A 7,418-nucleotide genomic window follows, 5' to 3' on the forward strand; every position below is an offset into this window, starting at 1 on the left:
TCCTTTTATTTCCTCTCTTCCTTTTTCTTTACTTCTTTTTACTTGCCTTCTTTCTGATTCTTTTCTGTATTTGTCTTTGTTCTTTAGCTTTCTTATTCCCCTCCTTCTCTTTCCCTTTTCCCTCTCTCCTTGTTTTCCCTCTTTCTTTCAAAGGCTGAGCACTACATTCACTATTTTCCACGCTGTCTTGTCTTCTTTTCCTCTGCACTGCTATCTTTTTGGTTTAATTCTATAGTTCTGGTCAACCTTTCTTTTAGTAATCTAAATGCTATTCAGAGACAGTGTATCGTTAAATGGCAAACACCTATTTCTCTCTCCAGAATTCCTTTTGAAGAGCTATAACTGATTTGTACACTGAATATATGTTCATTAAAAAAACCACAAATTCTTCTGGGGAGCAGTGCTTTGGGGAGCAGGGACAAGACTGGGATGCACCCAAGCAGCTTACTCTGGGCAGGAAGCAAGAGAAGCGCCTACAGACTCATTGTGGTGCTGGAAGGGGCTGATCTGGAGAGAGTCAAGGTAGGAAAAACAGATGAGCTACTCAACTATGAGAAGCACAAGTCTATGTTGCTGAAGAATGGATAAGACCCTGGGGAAGTGAGCCAGACATAGCTCACCAGAGTTTGCTGATGTTGATGCACAGTCCCCTGAACTCAGCAGGGCTGCTGCAGGTTTATATCCACACCCAAAAGAACATGTTGCTGATTCAAGTGAACGCCCAGACCCACATTCCCACACTTTGACTGCTTTTGTGGATGCATGGTTCAGCTTTCACACATTCTGTTTGAGCAGCTGATGGTGCCCAGAAGCTCTTGAATGTGAGTCATAATCCAGTGTCACATCACCTCCCAGGTGGATGCATGAAAATTGGCACTTCTTTCTCTGCCCCAGTAGTCAGCGAGGTGGGACAGCTGGTGCCCAGCAGTGACCCTATGGTTTCTGTGGTCAGGGTCATTGCCCATGGCAGGGTCGGCCTAGAATTCAGAGAGAAAGTGCTCACCATCACAACTACTCCCTTTCTGCTACTCTCACCTGTGCAAAACTTACTACAGCTTTTGAAGACTCTGGGGTGTGGTTGGAAGATACGATCAGACAGTTGGGGGTTCGGAACCAAGCCTTGTTGACATTGTGTCCCCTGTTCTGAACTGACAGCTGGGAACTGAGCTTCCTGCACCAAGGCCTTGGAGTCTGGGTAAGTCACTGTTGTTCCTTTGCTCTTTGTTTATCCTATGAATACTGTTCTTGTGAAACAAAACAAACAAAAAGACCCAAATTATTGAAATTTGACTCTAGTAGATTTGGTAATTGATAAATTGTATCTATCCCCCCCCTGATTTTTATATGTAAACAAGTCAACCTGCTTATATTCCATAATGAATTGGGATATGTGAAATAAACCCAAAATTAATACTTAGAATAAAATAACCATCATTCTTTATTTATGATTGTTTTTATTTTATTTTTTTGACAGGCAGAGTGGACAGTGAGAGAGAGAGACAGAGAGAAAGGTCTTCCTTTGCCGTTGGTTCACCCCCCCAATGACTGCTGCGTTGATCCGAAGCCAGGAACCAGGTGCTTCTCCTGGTCTCCCATGCTGGTGCAGGGCCCATGGACTTGGGCCATCCTCCACTGCACTCCTGGGCCACAGCAGAGAGCTGGACTGGAAGAGGAGCAACCAGAACAGAATTTGGCGCCCAACCGGGACTAGAACCTGGGGTGCCAGCGCCACAGGCGGAGGATTAGCTTATTGAGCCACGGCGCCGGCCTATTTATGATTTTTAAAAATGATTTATTTGTTTGAAAGGAAGACTTACAGAGAGAGAGGGAGAGAGAGATTCCATCTTCTGATTCACTTCCCAAATGGCTGCAACAGCTCGGACTTGGTCAGGTCCAAGCCAGAAGCCTATAACTCTATCTGGTCTCATATGTACTTGGGCCATCTTCTGCTGCCCTGACAGGTGCATTAGCAAGGAGTTGGATTGAAAGAGGAGCAGCTGAGACATGAACCATGTTGGTGTTACAGGCAGAGGCTTAATCCACTGCCCACAATACCAGTCCCTAAAATTGCCATCATTCTTCTCATCTGGCATCTTATTTTGAAGCACTTAGTAGGCATTAAATGACAACATTAGAGCATTATATACCCAGAGGAGTCATTGAAATTTCATTATTTGTCTGTTATCATGTGTTCATTTCATTTTAATGGCCATCATCGTTTATGAACTTCCAACAAAGTACTTAAAGTGTACATTTAAAAAATAAGTTTAATTAAAGTGTGAGCTTGAAGTAATTGTAGCAGATTAAAGAAGCAATACAGTCTGGCATTGTTTTTCTAGGAACTAAATGAAAGAAAAAAATACGGAGTAGGCATTTAGTTTAGTCTTCTTTGAGACATCACCAGGGGCTCCCACATCCTATATCAGAGTGTCTGGTTCAAGCCCTAACTCTGATTCTCATCCTACTTCTTGCTAATCCACACCTTGGAAAGGCAACTATGTTGGCTAAAGTACTTCGATATTCCTGCTGCCTACACTGGGGGCCCAGATAGGAGTTCCTGGCTGCTGGCTTTGGTCTGACCCAGCCTTGCTTGTTGTAGGCATTTGGGGAATGAATCAATGGATGGAAGAGTGCTGTCATTTTGTCCTTCTGTCTCTCAGTGTTTGTATCTCTCTGTCTTCAAATGAAATGAAAATAAATAAACAAAAAAAATACTTTCCTAATTCATTAATCATTTTTATGAAGCTTCTAAATATTTTAAAAAATTTAAAGAGAAAGTGACAATTCAAAAAGAACTACAAGGCATAAGTAGAAAGTATCTTTTTTTAGAATGAAGTAAGTGAATTACCATTATTTGAAGTTGTTTTTGGTTCTGAATGAAGAATTACTTGACTACATGTAAAGAGTCTGAGAATTGCACTCAGAATTTTATCCAGCAATATCTTTCTTATTATTGGCAAAGAAAGTACAGTGCATATGTGACTGATGACTATTAAAATTCAATGATGAAGAAAACAAATTAAAAAAACAATGAAAAGAAGAAGTCATAAATTAGTTAATGATATAGTTTCAAGAATTGAATACAGTTATACATTTCTTTATTTTGTTGTGTTTAACTGTTGCAGCTGCTTCTAAAACAGCCCCCAAAGAGTTCACCTTCCAGATCTACTCATTTGTATCTTTCCCTGCCCAGGAATATGGGCTGGACCTAGTGATTTGTTCCAAGGAATAGGCTGTGGCCATAAAGATGACACGTGGCACCTAAGTCTGACTGACTTTTGCCCTGTTTGCTCCATCTCTCCTGCCCTCTCTCGTGCCGAGACACTGATGTGCTGTGCTTGGAGCCACTCTCTGGAGTCATTTACCTGGTGAGTGACATAACTGCACCACCAAACATGGGATGTCATTGCTGAAGGAAATATAACTATGTTATGATTGTATCACTGCATTTTATAACTCAATAAAGTGCCAATCATGACATATTTTGGTAGGATAAAAAGTCAATGTACATGAAGAATCTTCATTGTGGACTAGCTAGAGTTGCTGACTAACTTCTAAAAATGAAAAAAAATATATATATATGTGATTTTTTTCACACTTCAGCACACACACACAAACACACAAAAGGCCTTCAAAAATTTCCTGGAAAATGGGGATTATGAAAGAATTGTGCCTAGACTTCAACATTTTTTACACCAAAATAAAGTTTTAATTCCATTTCCTGTGATCTTTTTGAAGCCCTATTGTGTATATGCATGTATGTAATGTTTTTTTCTCCCAACATGGATCAGAGGAAGAAAAAAGAGAGCCCAAATAAATATCTATTGTCAATAAAAGCACACAAGAAATACACACCTACAAAATGAATAAGATGCATAACCTACTATTTCAAAACAAAATATGAACCATTAAAATAATTACATATTAATAATCATTTTTCTTTACAAATAGTTTCAAATGTCACATTTCAGAAAAAGTTGCCTGCACATAACACCATTGCTTCATGGAAACATAGTGTTGAATCAAGTTTGCCTTAAAAATGTGAAACATTTCCCAAATAATGCTGTTTTCCCCTGAGATGAGATGTGTCTGAGCTGCTTCTCAGGGACAAGAGGGACTAACAGGAGTAGACAGGCGGTCTCCTTAAAGCTAAGCTCTGGTCAAGGGATCTAATCAGAGGTCAAGGTCTCAGCCTTGGAAGAGAGAGAGGGATGACTGGGAGTTCTCAGCTCCTCCTTTACTCAAACCTATCTCATGAGAAACTGAAATCCATAGCAAATTTTTCACTGGATTCTGTCTGGCCAGAATCAAGTGGATGCAGCCAATTATGCATGAGTGTCGATCAATTCTGCTGTATACCTCTTTCTCCTGCTTCCTTTTACAGTTTTTTTTTTTTTTTAATAAAGCTTGGTTGTTTTAGCATGCTGAACAACAGAATAATTTGATTCCATTTTGCAAATTGGACACTTACCTTTGAAATTTAATTCTACCTACTAATAAACAGAATGCTTTCACCGCACAAAGGAATTGAGGCATTTGATGCCATTGTTGTATCAAATTAGTAAAGGTGAAACTTTATGATTCTTGAAGTACTTTTAAGTAAAAATGGCTAATTGGAACATCTGATATTTCCCAGATCAACATATGTTTTAAAGATTTTATAGTATTAGTGTCAAACAAAATCACATGCATGTGTGTGTACTGTGAAACAAAATACCATAATAGATCACTGCAAATTCATTGGCAAATTGCCCCAGATGAGAAGTCATAGAACAACAACTGTTTTAACTTCCATCTGCTCCTGGCTTCCCTAAATGATCACCAGCACCTGGATTTAGTATGCTTGTGGGTCATTATATTTGGAGATAAGGTCTTTAAAGATTTACTTATTTGAAAAGCAGGGTCACACACATATATGCACACACAACACACAGAGTGAGAGAGAGAGAGAGAGGAAGAGAGGGAGAGGAAAGATTTTCCATCTGCTGGATCACCCCCCAAGTGTCCTCAGCTGCCAGTCCTGGGTCAGGCTGAGTGAAACCAGGAGCCAGGAACTCCATCCAGGTCTTCCACATCCATGCCAAGGACCCAAGCACTTGCACCATCATCGGCTGCTTTCCAAGGGTGTTAGCAGTGAGATGGATTGGGAAAGAACCATCCAGGACTTAAATTCCCTGTTGGGAGTGCACGAAAAGCAGATGGTAGCAAAAGGTGGTTTAACTCATTGCATCACAACACTGGCCCAGGGCAATAAAGTCTTTTTTTTTTTTTTTTTTAAAGATTTTTTTTTTTTTGACAGGCAGAGTGGACAGTGAGAGAGAGAGACAGAGAGAAAGGTCTTCCCTTTTGCCGTTGGTTCACCCTCCAATGGCCGCCGCGGCCAGCGCACTGCGGCCAGCACACCGCGCTGATCCGATGGCAGGAGCCAGGTACTTCTCCTGGTCTCCCATGGGGTGCAGGGCCCAAGCACTTGGGCCATCCTCCACTGCACTTCCTGGCCACAGCAGAGAGCTGGCCTGGAAGAGGGGCAACCGGGACAGAATCCGGCGCCCCGACCGGGACTAGAACCCGGTGTGCCGGCGCCGCAAGGCGGAGGATTAGCCTAGTGAGCCGCTGCGCTGGCATAAAGTCTTTAAACATGAATCTACCTGGGGCCAGCGCTGTGGTGCAGCGGGTTAACGCCCTGGCCTGAAGCGCCGGGATCCCATGTGGGCACCAGTTCGAGACCCGGCTGCTGCACTTCCAATCCAGCTCTCTGCTATGACCTGGGAGAGCAGTAGGGGATGGCCCAAGTCCTTGGGCCCCTGCACCCACATGGGAGATCTAGAAGAAGCTCCTGGCTCCCGGCCCAGTCTGTAGTATTTTCTTATGGAAGTCCTAGCAAATAATTACAATATAGTATTCAGCTTTGTTTCATTTTCATCTTTTAAAATGCCATAATTTTATGTGACTTTTTTCATTCAATGTTTTCTTTTGTAAACTAAGTAGTGGAATCATGGAGAGCTGGTTAACACATATTCCCCAGAATATAATCTAATATATCTCCATGCACAGACATTTAGTTATTCTTCTGTTACTGAAGTCTGAATTACTTCCAACCTTTTTACTTTTACTCACAATACTTTTATGAACTCTGTTATCCATGTTTTCTGGTGCATATGTGAAATGGCTTTATAGCAGCTTTGAATTCTCAATTGATTGGATCTTGATCTCAGGCAATCCTCAGACAGCTGGTCAAATGCAATGACTTAATTTGCTTTGCTTTTGCGCCTTTGTGTTACTCTGTCCTCTAGTGATTGTTCTCATCTGCAGACTGGATGAAGCTGCCTTCTGGAAGGAAAAAAAAAAAAAAAAAGAATTCAATTCAAAGAATGTGACTCTTCTTGAAGTTGGAGATGACTTGGGCATCTCACTTTCATATCCTCTAGACTTAAATCAGTCATATAATATAAAAGTATAAATAAAGCATATGGGTAACTTAATTGTGTGTGTGTGTGTGTGTGTGTGTGTGTATTATGATATAATTGAACCATGACCCCAGTGGAGAATTTTCCTTCAGGTGATCTAAAATGCTATTAGCCATGTCATTGAACAATAACCAGACAGTAAGAGTACAGCCTTAGAATGTCTTTTTTTTTCCTTTTTGTTTGTGGAATAGAGCATTTTTTTAATAATATTTATTTATTTACTTGAAAGTCAGAGTTTCACAGAGAGAGAGAGGTCTTCCATCCGCTGGTTCATGCCCCAATTTTCCGCAATGGCCAGAACTGCCCCATCCGAAGCCAGGAGCCAGGAGTTTCTTCCGGGTCTCCGACATGGGTGCAGGGGCCCAAGGACTTGGGCCATCTTCTACTGCTTTCCCAGGCCATAGCAGAGAGCTGGATGGGAAGTAGAGCAGCCAGGACTCGAACCGACGCCCATATGGGATGCCGGCACTGCAGATGGTGGCTTTACCTACTATACCACAGTGTCAGCCCTGGAATAGAGCATTTTTATGGAAGAGTCTTTCTCTTAGGCATACATTCCCCACAGTCTTATCCCGTTAAACTTCATATAAAAGGGGCTTCCATAGCCTTGGAAACTCATGACTGGTGCATAGGGAGATTACTGATGCCGTAAACAGGAGTGTCAATTTGTAAAGTCAACAACAGGAGTCACTGTGCACTTACTCCTCATGTAGGATCTCTGTCCTTAATGTGCTCTACATTGAGACTTAATGCTATAATGAGTACTCAAACAGTATATTTCACTTTGTGTTTCTATGGGGGTGCAAACTGTTGACATCTTTACTTAATGTATACTAAACTGATCTTCTGTTAAAAAAAAAAGGAAGAAATTAGCAATTCCCAACTTGACTCTCACTGGGATTAAACATGACAATAGGTCTGATCTGATTTCATCATCATTTAAAAAATCAT

General features: G+C 41.3%; 1 pseudogene; it reads left to right on the plus strand.

Annotated features, from left to right (window-relative positions):
- Positions 1-362: 362 nt before the first annotated feature.
- Positions 363-1,147, plus strand: LOC100345535 (ribosomal RNA small subunit methyltransferase NEP1 pseudogene; annotated as a pseudogene).
- The last annotated feature ends 6,271 nt before the right edge of the window (positions 1,148-7,418 follow it).

The sequence above is a fragment of the Oryctolagus cuniculus genome, chromosome 13 (assembly GCF_964237555.1).
Source record: "Oryctolagus cuniculus chromosome 13, mOryCun1.1, whole genome shotgun sequence".
NCBI classification, from domain to species: domain Eukaryota; kingdom Metazoa; phylum Chordata; class Mammalia; order Lagomorpha; family Leporidae; genus Oryctolagus; species Oryctolagus cuniculus.